Genomic DNA, 13,987 nt, shown 5'->3' with positions numbered 1-13,987 from the left:
TAGTGATATTTTGATACATATATTATAATGTATAATGATTAAATCAGGGTTATTAGCATATGTGTCACCTGAAACATTGATCATTTCTTTGTGTTGGGAACATTCACAATCCTGTCTTCTAGCTATTTGAAAATATACAATAAATTATTGCTAACTATTGTCAGTCTACGGTGCTATAGAACACTAGAACTTATTCCTCCTATCTAGCTGTAATTTTTTATCCATTAACCAACTCCTCCCTCCCCTCCCCACCTCCACTCTTCCCATCTTCTAGTGACCACAGTTCTACTCTCTACTTCTATGAGCTCAACTTTTTAAGTGCCCATATACGTGTGAGAACATGCAGTATTTATCTTTCTGTGCCTAACTTACTTTACTTAATATAATGTCTTCCAGGCTCATCCATGTTGCCATGAATAACAGGGTTTCATTTTTTATGGCTGAATAGTATTCCATTATGTATATACATCATATTGTCTTTATCCATTCATCCCTTGATGGACACTTAGTTTGATTCTGTATCTTAGCTATTGTGAATAGTGTTACAATAAACATGGGGATGCAGATAGCTTTTCAATATACTCATGTGCTTTCCTTTGGATAAATACACAGTAGTGGGATTGCTGGATCATATGGTGGTTCTATCTTTGGTTTTTAATTTGTTGCAGAATCTCCACACTGTTTTCTATAATGGCTGTACTAATTTACATTCCCACCAACAGTGTATAAGAGTTCCCTTTTCTCCACATCCTTGCCAGCATCTGTTATTTTTTGTCTTTTTAGTAATAGCCATTCTAACTGGGATGAGATGATGTATCATTGTGATTTTAATTTGCAATTCCCATTTAATTAGTGATGTGTAACATTTTGTCATATACCTGTTGATCATTTGTATGTCTTCTTTTGAGAAATAGCTAATCAGATCCTTTGCCCACTTTTGGGACTATGTGTTTTTCTACTGTTGAGTTGTTTGAGTTCCATGTATATTCTGGATATTAGCTCATTGTCAACTGAAGTTGGCAAATATTCTCTCCCATTCAATGGGTTGTCTCTTCACTTTGCTGATTGTTTGCTATGCAGAAGCTTTTTAGTTTAATACATTCCTATTTGTCTATATTTGCTTTTGTTGCCTGTGATTTTGAAGTCTTAGCTATACAATCTTTGCCAAGATCAATGTTATAAATAGTTTCCCCTGTATTTTCTTCTAGTAGTTTTATAGTTTTGAACTTTTTACATTTAAGTGTTTGTTCCATTTTTGGGTTGATTTATATATATCTTATGGGAGATAGAGATCAAGTGTAATTCTTCTGCATATTGTGCATATCCATTTTTTCCAGAAGAATTTATTGAAGAGACTATTCTTTCCCCAATGTATGTTGAAAATAAGTTGGTTGTAAACATGTGGACTTATTTCTGAGTTCTCTATTCTATTTCATTGATCTATGTGTCTGTTTTTATACCAATACCATGCTGTTTGGGTTACTACAGCTTTGTAGTTTATTTTGAAGTCAGGTAATGTGATCCCCCCAGCTTTGTTCTTTTTGCTCAGGATTGTTTTAGCTATTTGGGGTCTTTTGTGGTTACATATGAATTTTAGGATTGTTTTTTCTATATCTGTGAAGAATGTTATCAATATTTTGATAGAGATTGCATTGAATTTGTAGATTGCTTTGGGTAGTGTGTTTTTTGTTTTGTTTTGTTTTTTGAGACAGAGTCTTGCTCTGTCACCCAGGCTGGAGTGCAGTGGCAGGATCACAGCTCGCTCCAGCCTTGACCTCCCAGGCTCAAATGATCCTCCCCACTGAGCCTCCTGAGTAGCTGGGATCACAGGTGTGCACCACCACCACCGCTGGCTAATTTTTAAAGCTTTTGTAGAGACGAAGTCTCCCTATGTTGCCCAGACTGGATTGGAATGCCTGAGCTCAAGTTATCTTCCCACCTGCACCTCCCAAAGTGCTGGGACTACAGGCATTAGCCGGGTGATCAACTGGTAGTGTGGTCATTTTAACAACATTAATTCTTCTAGCTCAAAAACATGGATGTTTTTCCATTTTTTTGTGTTATTTTCAATTTCTTTGATCAGCGTTTCATAGCTTTCATTGTAGAGATCTTTTAATGACGTTGAGATCTCCTTGGTTAAATTATTTCTAGGTATTGCATTTTTTGGTAGCTATTATAAATGGGACTGCTTTCTTGATTTCTTTTTCAGCTAGTTCATTATTGGTGTATATAAATGCTACTGGTTTTTGTATGTTCATTTTGTATCCTGCAACTTTCCTGAATTTGTTTATTAGTCTTAAGGGTTTTTTAGTGGAGTCTTTAGGTTTTTCTACGTATAAAATATGTCAACTGCAAAGAGGGACAATTTGACTTCCTCTTTTCCAGTTTGGATGTCTTTTGTTTCTTTCTCTTTCCTAATTTCTCTGGCTTGAACTTCCAGTACTATATTGAATCACAGTGGTGAAAGTGGGCACCCTTGTCTTGTTCCAGTTCTTAGAGGAAAAGCTTTCAGCTTTTCCCTTTTCAGTATGATGTTAGCTGTGGTTTTGCCACATATGGCCTTTATTGTATTGAAGTATGCTCCTTCTATACCTAATTTTTTGAGTCTAACACACACATTTCTGCTATTTCTTCATCTTATTGAAGCAGCATGAAAGCTAAGTGAGTTGGGTGGATTGTGAACTGATTTGTCAAGTGAATCTTGCTTTGTAAGGCCTTTTGGCTAGGGGTGGGCATTCTCAAATGAAAAGGTAACTGTGCCACCCCTGAAAAGGCTGTGTTCTGCTGTACTTGGCTTATGCATTGTGATTGTCCTCAGCTCTGAGATATGATCCAATAATGAAAAAAAATCTCTTTCCATCTTGGTGTTCTTGTTAGTACTTTATGTGGATAAGGTTTTATAGAATAGTTATTTTAAACGTAGCACACATGAAGGGTGGCTCCAATTGCATTTTTAGAGAATAAATGTATGATAATGAATTTCATGACAACTTACACAAACCTCTTTGCCCTGAAAGCTACCAGCAGGAGAGACATTACTGTCTGTCAGACAAATGAGAAATAGAAAGAAACCCCTTCTTTAAATTGTCCTTCTCTATATATGAAGTGTCTCTTTCCCATATAGCCCATAAAGATCATTCCTGTTGTCAGCTGTACATAAGCATTCTTTTCATCAACTATCCTAAGGTTCTAAAAGACCCCATTGAAAAAAAAAAACACCAAAAAGAGCATGCTAATTTCAAGAAACTGGCTGAATGTGACAGTCCCAGCACCTCCTACTCAGAGGAATGACATCATGATAGCAGCAGTGTCAGCTCCATCGCTAGTCTCCTTTTTGGCAGGGTAAGGAGCCTGTTTTTTGTATGGTTTTCGTATGTTCATTTTGTATCCTGCAACTTTCCTGAATTTGTTTATTAGTTTTAAGGGTTTTTTAGTGGAGTCTTTAGGTTTTTCTATTTATAAAATCATGTCAACTGCAAAGAGGAGCAATTTGACTTCCTCTTTTCCAGTTTGGATGTCCTTTATTTCTTTCTCTTTCCTAATTTCTCTGGGTAGAACTTCTAGTACTATATTGAATCAGAGTGGTGAAAGTGGGCATCCTTGACTTGTGACTATACTTTCATTTATGTCTCCATTTGAAAGATGCACTCTGCGAGATTACAGAGAACCCTGTCCTCTACATACACACACAAACACACACACACACACACACAGAGCAGAACCTGCTTGCTATGAAAACATTAACTCTTTCTTGCATAGCCCACTGAAAATTAAGATAGAAATAAGGATGATTGAGGCTTGAACTATACGTTAAGAAATTTCAGAGCTCCATGCATCAAATTGTAAATAAAAGTAATTTGAAACCTGGCCTTATAGTGGTCTAAAATAGAGCTTCAAATGTGAAAAATAGTTGAAATGGGACAGAGAAAATGATCCACATGTACCAGTGAGTTTGAAACGCTTTTAGGAATAATAATTTATATGTTAATACCCTTTGCAATTTTAAGATTAGTAATTCTGTTTTAAACTTGAAGCAGTGTTTTTTTTATTTCAATCAGAACCCTATGGGGATGTATTTTATTACCAGATTCAAAAGAAAATGTAAAACTCTTGCAGAGCCTGGCTGGCACCAGCTGCATTTGACCTCTTCCTCTTTAGACCCCATAGATGCTTACTCAAGTTTCATGCTGAATTGCCCTTTGGTAAGATAGTGGAGTTGGCAATGTTGGTCTCTGCAACCCTCAGCCTCCTTGCTTTGCCCTCTTTTCTCTTTGTACTATCTCACCTCCCCTACACTCCCTCTTCCTTCAGGCTTCCAGCACTACCTACCCTCTTCCTTCTCTTTCTTCCTTCCTATTACAATCTAATCTGGGGAGTGGCCCTAATATTAGTCATTTACAACTCAGTGTGAATTTAAATAAACTTTTTCTCTCTCACAGGAATGGAAATTAAAGACTTGGTCCCTTATTAAAGGGATTTCAGGCATTAGTGAGCTCGTGGGAGAGGTAGATTTTGGACATTAATGGCATCTCAGAAACTGATGATTGTACCACCCACAACACTTAGCACAGTGGCTAGCACACCTAGTGGCAGTTTAATGAGGATTTGCTAATTGGATAAGTGGTTTTCTACTCCTCCTACCAGTAAGGCTTTGGCTATTAGACTTTTGGCTTTTCAATGTCCCCCAGGTGGATATTGTAGTACTTGGGCACATTGTGGACCCTGATATTACACTGGAGTTTGATAACAAAAAGGTTGCAATATTTGAGAAGATTGAATCTTGAAGGATAATTCAATGAGCAGTCGAAGGATAGAATCAGAAAGTTAAACAGACGTATATGAATCTTCCAGAATTGAAAACTGTCGAAATTGCTGGAAGATTAGATCATATTAGTCATTTGCTGTAAACCTGTTCTGGCTGTACCTTGAAAGAAGGGTTTATTTCCTGACTGTCAGTCAACTGTGGCCTGATTAGAGGGAGCAGGATCTGAGGAGGTCAGAGTCTGGCTGTGGAGTCATTTCTGATGAGTTTTTCTTTTACCTATAATACAGCAGGAAAAGTGAGTGCAAGGTGGAGAAGAGATTTACATTTTTTTCCCTTATTGCTCAGATGAAGCTTATATTTCCATTAAAAATCTTTTCATGGAAAGCTCTTGGAAAAATTGACCCCTGAAGCAAGCATTATTTGAGAGCTTGGGACGTGGCTTTCTGGCAAGGTGTTGGTTTGAATGTGATTAGCAGACAAACCCCGTGTTGGGCCTCTTGGCTTCTGCTAGCTAGCATTCATCTGCATAGCACCCCGCCTTCCCTGTTTCTGCTGCTGCTAGAAATATCCCAGCTACTGTTTGAACATTCTCCATTACATTCTCAAAACTTCCTTTACTGTCACCAGGGAGTGGCCTGCTCTTTGTGCACAGAAATCAATAATTGTCATTTTCCCCAAGAAATCCTGGAAGAAAGGAGTGGTGATTGAACTCAGATGGGGACACTTCTGCCCTAATCTCCAAGCCTAGCTTAACTGATGTAAGGACAATTTCTACTGGCTTTAGGGGAAGAAATGGGAAGCAAAATAGGGGTGCTGTGCTCTCTCCTTAACAAAGATATTCGCCTTAATTGCTAGGTAACTTTTCATTCCCTAACTCTCACACCCTGTTCCTAAGAAACCCCACCAGTTGCTCCCTTTTTTGGTCTGATGTTGTTTTACAATAGGTTAAGGCTCTAACCGTTAATAAGCAAGGGCTTTTGCTCAAGGGCTGTCAAACTAGCCCTTTTCAAGTCTGCAAAATTTGTTTAGCAATTAAAATAAAAGAGATATGGGATCTCACATATACATGTAAGTGACTCTTCCTTTCATGTTTTTGCCTGGCTGCGACTTGAGATGCTTTTTAACCACAATCTTTTCATTAAGTAGAAAATGTAATTATTCTTTTAGAGAGGAAGGTCAAAACATTCCCATTGACCTGTCTAAAGAATCCCTTTAACAAATGACAGCTTCTCTCAAATTACAGCAATAATTGTACTGATTTTGAACAATATGGGGGCAAGACAATAAAATCAGGAAAATTTTAGGAATAATAATACTGCCCTAATAAGTAGTTTTCAGCTATGAAAAGCTTGTAAGCACTTTATTAAGGGTATATTTGGAAAGACAAAAAACTACTGCATTCTAAGCTCAATAAAGCAAAATGATAATGCTGAATACTTTTAAAGATCTTTCAGTAAGGAGTCGTACTGGCATGTCTAAGAAGTTTGCAGCATTATTTGAAATAAAATTTTATATAATGAAGTTCAAAATCTTATTACAATGAGCTTCAAACAAGTACCTAAGTGATTAATATAACTTTCTTTAATGAGGATTCCTAATTAACAAAACTTTTTACTTAATTGTATTTTTGCAGAAAGAGGGGTAGCGAAAGATAACTATCTTCTAGGGCTTTTAAAAGAACATTTCTAGTGTATTTTGGGTTCACTATGGGTTAAACACAATCTCTTAAGCCTTTTACAACTACATTACTAGTCTGGACTGCTGCCATTGATGGTTGGAAAGATGACTCCAAGACCTGGCAATATCTTTAATCTTCAAATATTGAATTTTGTTCACTAATGTAACTTACTATATTGTACACACAAAGGCAGGAAATTTGACTCATAGGATTTTCAGTCATAAATTTTGAAAAATAATAAAATTTTCAAGTTAACCCCCAGTTACCCAGACAAAAATAATCAGGCACAATACTCTAGTCTCAGATGCAATGAAGAAAAGATTGGCTGCACTGGTGTGTTGTTGTATGGAATGTAGCCAAAAAGGATTGACCACTGTTTAAAAAGTTTTTTAATAGTAAATTTGTGATACTAGAAATTGACTGAGGCATTTTTATTCTTCACTATGTATAGCTACCCCGAATAGTGCCTGGCGCATGATAGGTGCTTTAAAAGTACTTTTGGTCTAAATTGAAGAATGAAAGTATGTCTCACATATTTTTGAAATAATAAACCGATTTTTGTTGTCATTTGCTCCTGATAATCTATTTCCTTGCTGTCTTGCACGCACTCTTCCTACTCATTGAATCAATTATTGCTTCGGGGGAAGATAGAAATGACCTAGAACAACGATACCATTGCCTAGCTCTGAATTTCAAATGGTAATTTTGAGTGTATAGTGAGGTCATAGTTTCAAAAATCAGGCTTTGATGAGGGTAAACAGTCCCTTTACAGACCAAGAACAAAATGTGGTGGTTTGAAAATAATTTACTATTGTAAATTATTGTATAAGCTATTGTATAGTGAGGATGAGGAATAATAACATAAGGGATGTTTCTGCCACTTGGGAACCCAAAAGCTGTTTTGATGCTCAGAGGAGCTTGGCAATATTTGGAAAGGAATGTGCTTAGGCTTGAGATGTTGACCTCACACTCTGGACTATGAAAAGGGATGATACTGCCCTTCCTATCTATAACTCATGGAGGGGCTCACCTCACATGATACCCCATATCAACACAGAGTAGCCACAGTTGAGTATCGAGGTGGCATGATAAAACAAAGAGAGGGTTGGGGACCATGTAGTTAGTCCTGAAAGGCTATAAAAGAGATCTTAATTTCCCACATTCCCTGGTGGGGGATGTAAGAGTGAAGAAAAGACAGGTGCATAAGAAGAGGACTGGGGTCAGGAAGAGGAGAGAGCTGAGTGCAGAAACCTTGCCTTAAGAGTAATGGCAAGTTTCAAGGTCATTAGCAGTGTTCCCGGCATGATTCCCCAAAGGACAGGTGGACTTGAAACACTATAGTAGATGCCGATGCAGGATTCATGATGACCAGCCATAGTTAGGGACATTTCAGTAGAGGTCAGAGAGGAACCAGAGACCAACATGCAGCACAAAGGCCCCTCCTCTGGCTGCATTGAGGCTATACAAACTTCTTTCTGCACCCTGATGCCATCTTGAGGAAGGAGAAGAGAAGACATTTTGAGAAGATTGAGGGAGCCCTAATAGGAAGTTTGAACTTTGAATTGACTAAAAATTAGCCTAAAAGATACTGGGGGAATTGGGGCTCCAGAACAAGATGAAGTCAGATATAGAAAATCAAGTTGCTTTTTTTCCATAACTGAGTCAGTGTAACTATGTACTTCCTCCAACAGATGCGTCTTCCAATGCCTTATAGGCTGAGATAAGGCTCACCAGCCTTTCCAACTTAGCACAAAGTCTTCTCATATACTTACTCTAGGAAAGGTATGAAGGGAAGTGAGACAACAAGGGAGAAGTTCTCTATTAAAATGCATACTCCCCTGGAAATAGTTACACCTTCAAATGGTAACAATTAATGCTAAATTACTAGTTAACAAATTAGTTGTCCATTAAAACTCCAGTATGGGTTTATAGGAAAGAGGGTAAAGACTAAGCACTTTGGAGAAGGTGGCTAAGGAGTAATTAAAAAGTGGGTGTACCTTTTTTTACATATCTGGAACTACTTGGACAGTATTTATCCCATGATTCTTTGCTTTTTCTTAACCTGCTAGGACACAGGAGAGAACATTTCTATATTTCTTACTGTTAATCAAGGCAGTCCTGGACTCAAATATCAATTCTGACATCTGGGTTTAAATACTAGCTGTGTGACCTTCAACAAGTGATCTAACTCATTTTAGCTTCAATTTTCTCTTCTGTAAAATGGAAGAAATAATATATTCATTTTACCTTGTCAAACTGTGTTGGGCGTCTTATCTTTGTCTTTCCAGACCCATTCCCCACCCTTTTCTACACTACTGTGTTGTTCTGGAAGACAGACTTGTGTACATTTCTTCACTGAGCTTACTTGTCCTCTGGCTTTCCTGTGAATTTGACCAATGGGAAGTACTAGTGGGAGATCAGAAGGAAGAGAGTGAAATGTGGATATTTATTCCCGCAGCTTCCCCCTGCAGGATGCCATGGGCTGATTGTGTCTTTCAGTGAAAGGTCGGAGCTCTCTCCATGAAACTCTCTCTCCTTTTAGGAGCAGCTCTCTCCTGTCACCCTTTCAGGCCTGAGGTGATAACACTTCTCCTATCTCTCCCAGGAGTCCATAATCTCTTTTTTAGTTTACCAACCTTTGTAAATCATCCCTTTATTAAACTCTCTTCGAATTATTTAATTTGAGTATACTTGCCTGTTTTCTGCTGGGATCCTGATTGGTACATTCTCTTACCATTTCTAAGTATCTATGAGAAATCAGTGGAAGCCACATGCATGCTTTACTTGACTCAATCTCTCTGTAAAGGTCTAAGTTAGCTGTTCCAATCTTTGCTTTGGGATTCTGAGTTCCGGTGAGGGAATGGTTTGGTCTAGTATTAATAAAAAGGACACTCTGTAATCACAGCGCTTTGGGAGGCCGAGGTGGGCAGATCACGAGGTTAGGAGATCGAGACCTTCCTAACTAACACGGTGAAACCCCATGTCTACCAAAAAAAAAAAAATACAAAAAAGTAGCCGGGCATGGTGGCGGGCGCCTGTAGTCCCAGCTACTAGGGAGGCTGAGGCAGGAGAATGGCGTGAACCTGGGAGGCAGAGCTTGCAGTGAGCCGAGATGCGCCACTGCGCTACAGCCTGGGCGACAGAGCAAGACCCAGTCTCAAAAAAAAAAATAAAATAAATAAAATAAAATAAAAAGGACACTAAGCTGGTTAGAAGACTTCGGGCTTTGCTCTATTTCTGCCATTAACTCTGTGAGCTTGGGCAAGTGACACACCTCCTCTGTGGGTCTCAGTTCTTCTTCTACAAGATGAAGAGATTGAATTAGATGACTTCCACAGTACCTTTTAGTGCTTACTCCATAGTGACCAGAGTTTTCCCTAGTAGAGTTGTAGCAGACATTTCTTTGATGATGTAAAAGGAAAATACCTTGGGCCCCCAAAATCACTAAACTGAAGGGAAAATTCAAGCTGGGAACTGCTCAGGGCAAATCTGCCTCCCATTCTATTGAAAGTCATCCCTCTGCTCACTGAGATAGATGCATATTCTGATTGCGTCCTTTGGAAAGGCTTATCAGAAACTCAAAAGAATGCAACCATTTGTCTCTCACCTACCTGTGACCTGGAAGCCCTCCCCACTCCAAGTTGTCCCTGCCTTTCTGGATGGAATCATTGTACTTCTTACATATATTGATTGATGTCTCATGTCTCCCTAAAATGCATAAAATCAAGCTGTGCCCTGACCACCTTGAGCACATGTCATCAGGACTTCCAGAGGCTGTGTCACAGGTGTGCATCCTCAACCTTGGTGAAATAAACTTTCTAAATTAATTGACATCTGTCTCAAATTTGGGGGGTTCACAATGGTAATTCACCTAGCTTTCCACATAGGAAAGGAGATTGATGTACCTCCCAACCTTTCTTAAGAAAGAAAGTAAGCAAGAAGAAGAAGAAAGAGAAAGAAAGATCAATCCCTTAAAAATGATACGTGAAGCTTTTAGAACCTTCCAATCAATCCAATCAATCTCCTTGCCCTTAGATTGGCAGATTAAGGCTCTTGACATCTGAATGATTTATTATGACTTAAAGTCCATACTTACAGTACTTCAGCTTGATTTCTTCACAACAAAAGAAGGTAATGGAAGAAGACAGATGATAGGCAGAAAGCAACAGACCAATCACTGAAGAAATGGGAGCTTAAATGATGATTTTGTCATATGGCCTTGGCAGGCATCAGATTTTTTTGTTGTTGTTGCCGTAGTTGTTTGGTTTGAATAGTTTGTGAGAGTGGGGAGAGTAGAGAGGAAAGAAAATATTTAGACACACCTGGACAAAAAGAAGAACCATCAAGGAGAATGGAGAGAAATATAATAGCAAGAAGGTGGTTTGGGAGGAGGGAGTGAGTCTGTGATTTGAGGTCTATCTTGTTCTACTTCATTGTGTTGTGGACTTTGCATACATGGAGATTATGACAATTATACAGAAGATAAAATTGGTTCAAAGAGACTGGGAAACTTGCCCAAGGTCACCCAGTTTTATTAGGTGAAAAACCAGGATTCGAGCCTAAGTTTAGCTGGTTTCAAAGTTCATGCTTTCCTGAGACTGCTAAAGAGTGATGCCATGAATTGCATCTGGAAACTTTAGGCCACATAAATAGTTTAAAACCATTTATGTATTTATTCAAGAAATTTGTTGTGTATCTTCTATGTGCCAAGCAATGTTCTATATACTGGGGTACAGTGGCAAACAAGTTCGATGAAATCCCTGCTCTTATCATGCTTACCTCCTAATGGGGAAAACAGATAATCAATGAGTATGCAAGTAATGCAGTGTAATTTTCTGATAATCATAAGTGTTTGAAGAAGACAAAATAAGGAGAAATTGATTGAGGGGTGGTCTAAGGTGGCTTCTCTGAGGAAGTGACATCTAGAATGACTCAGGAGCTAGTCTGCGAAGATTAGGAAGAAAGAGCAAGGAAAAGGAAGGAAGCCAGTGTAACTGGGGAGAAAGGGTCAGTGGGGGAGATGGTGGTTGTGAGGGAGGAATAGGGAGGGAGAGAGAGAAAGAAAGATTGAGAGAGAGAGAGAGAAACTTCAGAGGGCTAGACAGCTTGTGAGCAGATCATGTAGATGCTTACAGGTCATAATGAAATGAAGGGTTTGGGTTTTATTATAAGGATGATGGTGAACCATTAGTGCCCTTAACTGCCTTCTTCACCCTTGTCTTAATGGACAGATTTTGTGAGAATGAACTTGGTAACTTAGGATCCTATTTTGAAATCTTAACTAACTCTGAGTTGGATGGCATTTAAGTAATTAATATTCTTCATGACAGAAGCCCTAATTAAATGTCCGTTTGTGCATGACACAAGTTCCAGTTCAAGCAATTACCACCCAATCTGAGGGGTGTGTGTGTGTGTGTGTGTGTAGGGTGTGGGGTTAGAGATGATATGCATGACTGCAAGATCTGGAAGGTCAAGGAGGTGGGTAGGACTACCCACAAACCTCAGTAGTCTTCCACCTCATCACCTCCACTGTTTAAGGAGGCTTATCTGCTTTTCCTTGATGCTTGAGGCTATTTCCTAGTCTATCTACTGGTGTCACTCCTGAATGAACTGCAACTTCCAATGAAAATGAAGGAAAGATGTTTGCATGGCTTTGAATCTTGCATAGGCAATTCCAGTGAACGCACAGGATATATTTACATGATGCTGGAAGCATTTACATCATGCTCGAATTGCATAGCTTGTGGAGAGGAGATTGTTTATTTAAACGAAGACTGAGAGGGCTGATTTGATTTCCTTATTCAACTGAAGACTTTGCGATGGTAGAACATGTAAATAGCTTGCTCACTGATGAAAGGTTTTATGTTTCTATTAAAAATAGAAGGAAATAAGGGAAGCAGTGTCTGGAAGGGGGCACAAAGGGGCTTCTGGTATTCTGGTTATTGATCTGGGTGCTGGTTATACAGGTTTATTCAGTTTGTGAAGATTCACTGATCTGTACTTACAATTTGTGCATTCTTCTATATATATCTCAATAAAAGTCTACAAAAAATGAAGTAAATGAAATGCAGCCCTGAAGGCTTTTTCCATATGATAATGCCAGGATAGTTAATGAGCATTGGAGTGGGAGTTTGGAGACTTAGGTTAAGAAAAAGCTCTGCCACTAACTCAGATGAATGAGCAATAATAATGCAAAGGTTTCGGGTGGCCCAATAAATAGCACCCTTTCTTTTCTTTCTCCAGGTCTGAACTGACCAAGACAAACAAAGAAGTAAAGGAGGTAGAGATAAAGAGAGCTTCATTTCTGATAAAAGTGCTAGGGAAAGTGGGTTAAATGTGTTTGCCAAATGAGCTTCTTACTTCTTAACCCAGAATTAGGGAGAGATACTCACCCAGACACAGAAAATGCAAGGAAAGTGTAGGCCTAGCTTGCAAGGGGGATTTTATAGCACACAGTAGACCAGAGCTCATTCCCTCTAAAAGCAGATAGATCCCTATTCCCTGTTCCCAGATCTACCAGTCAGAATACCCTTCTTCTTCCTGAGGAAGGGAAAATGTGAGGGTGAAGAGAGATTAACAGTGTTACACTAACTGATGTTGCTCCACTTAGGAACATGAAGCCAAGAGAAAGGGTGTCCCCCAGCCTTTCTCAACTAACAACAAAAACAGCTTTTGCTGTGATGATGATAGCAACTGCCATTTACTCAGCACTTACTATAAAGAGGCACAAGGCTAAGTGTTCACCCATATGTGTTATCACATATATAATTGCATTCTCACAATAACCCCAGGAAATAGGTACAATTATTACCTTCATTTTATAGATGGAGTAACCTATTAAAGGTGACATAGCTAGGAGATGGTGGATCCGGGACTCAAACATAGAACATAAAATCCATACTTTTAGAGGTTGCTGTAATATAACAAAGGGTAGAGACGGGATTGAGATGCCTGGGTTTAAAAGTCAGTACCACTTACTAGTTGTGTAGCCTTGGGAAAGTTACTAATCTGCTTATTAGTTTCCAAAATCAGCAAGATGGACATGTCATTTCTCTTCACTGGGACTCAATTTCCTTATCTGTGTAATGTGTAGAATAGATTAGAGCAGCAGTTCTCAAAGTGTGTTCCCTGAACCAGGAGCATCGGCACTACCCGAGAACTTGTTAGAAAGAATCCTACTGAATCAGGAACTATGGCAGGGCCCAGCAATTTGTGTTTTAATGAGTCCTCCAGGGGTGTCTGGTACATGCTGAAGTTTAAAATCCACTGTTCTGGATGATCTCAACATTTTCTTTTAGTTCTGCCATTCTGATATCTAATCTTAATGTTTACAGTTGCCCTTTCTTCTCAGCAGGTGTTAACCTACTAGAGGAGATACTGCCTCACCCTCAGGAAGCTCCACTGTCAGACAAGTGGTGGTGTTATTGGGGGACACAAAGCAGCCTTGAGGAATAGCCTTTTTGATGGGAAAACTACAACATTTTAGGCTCTTGGTGGAGCCCAGAAGTGAGGCTTTAGTTAAGTCTGCTTCCTTACCCCAGATT

This window comes from Symphalangus syndactylus, chromosome X (assembly GCF_028878055.3).
Source record: "Symphalangus syndactylus isolate Jambi chromosome X, NHGRI_mSymSyn1-v2.1_pri, whole genome shotgun sequence".
NCBI classification, from domain to species: Eukaryota; Metazoa; Chordata; class Mammalia; order Primates; family Hylobatidae; genus Symphalangus; species Symphalangus syndactylus.
This window is presented reverse-complemented; position numbering follows the sequence as displayed.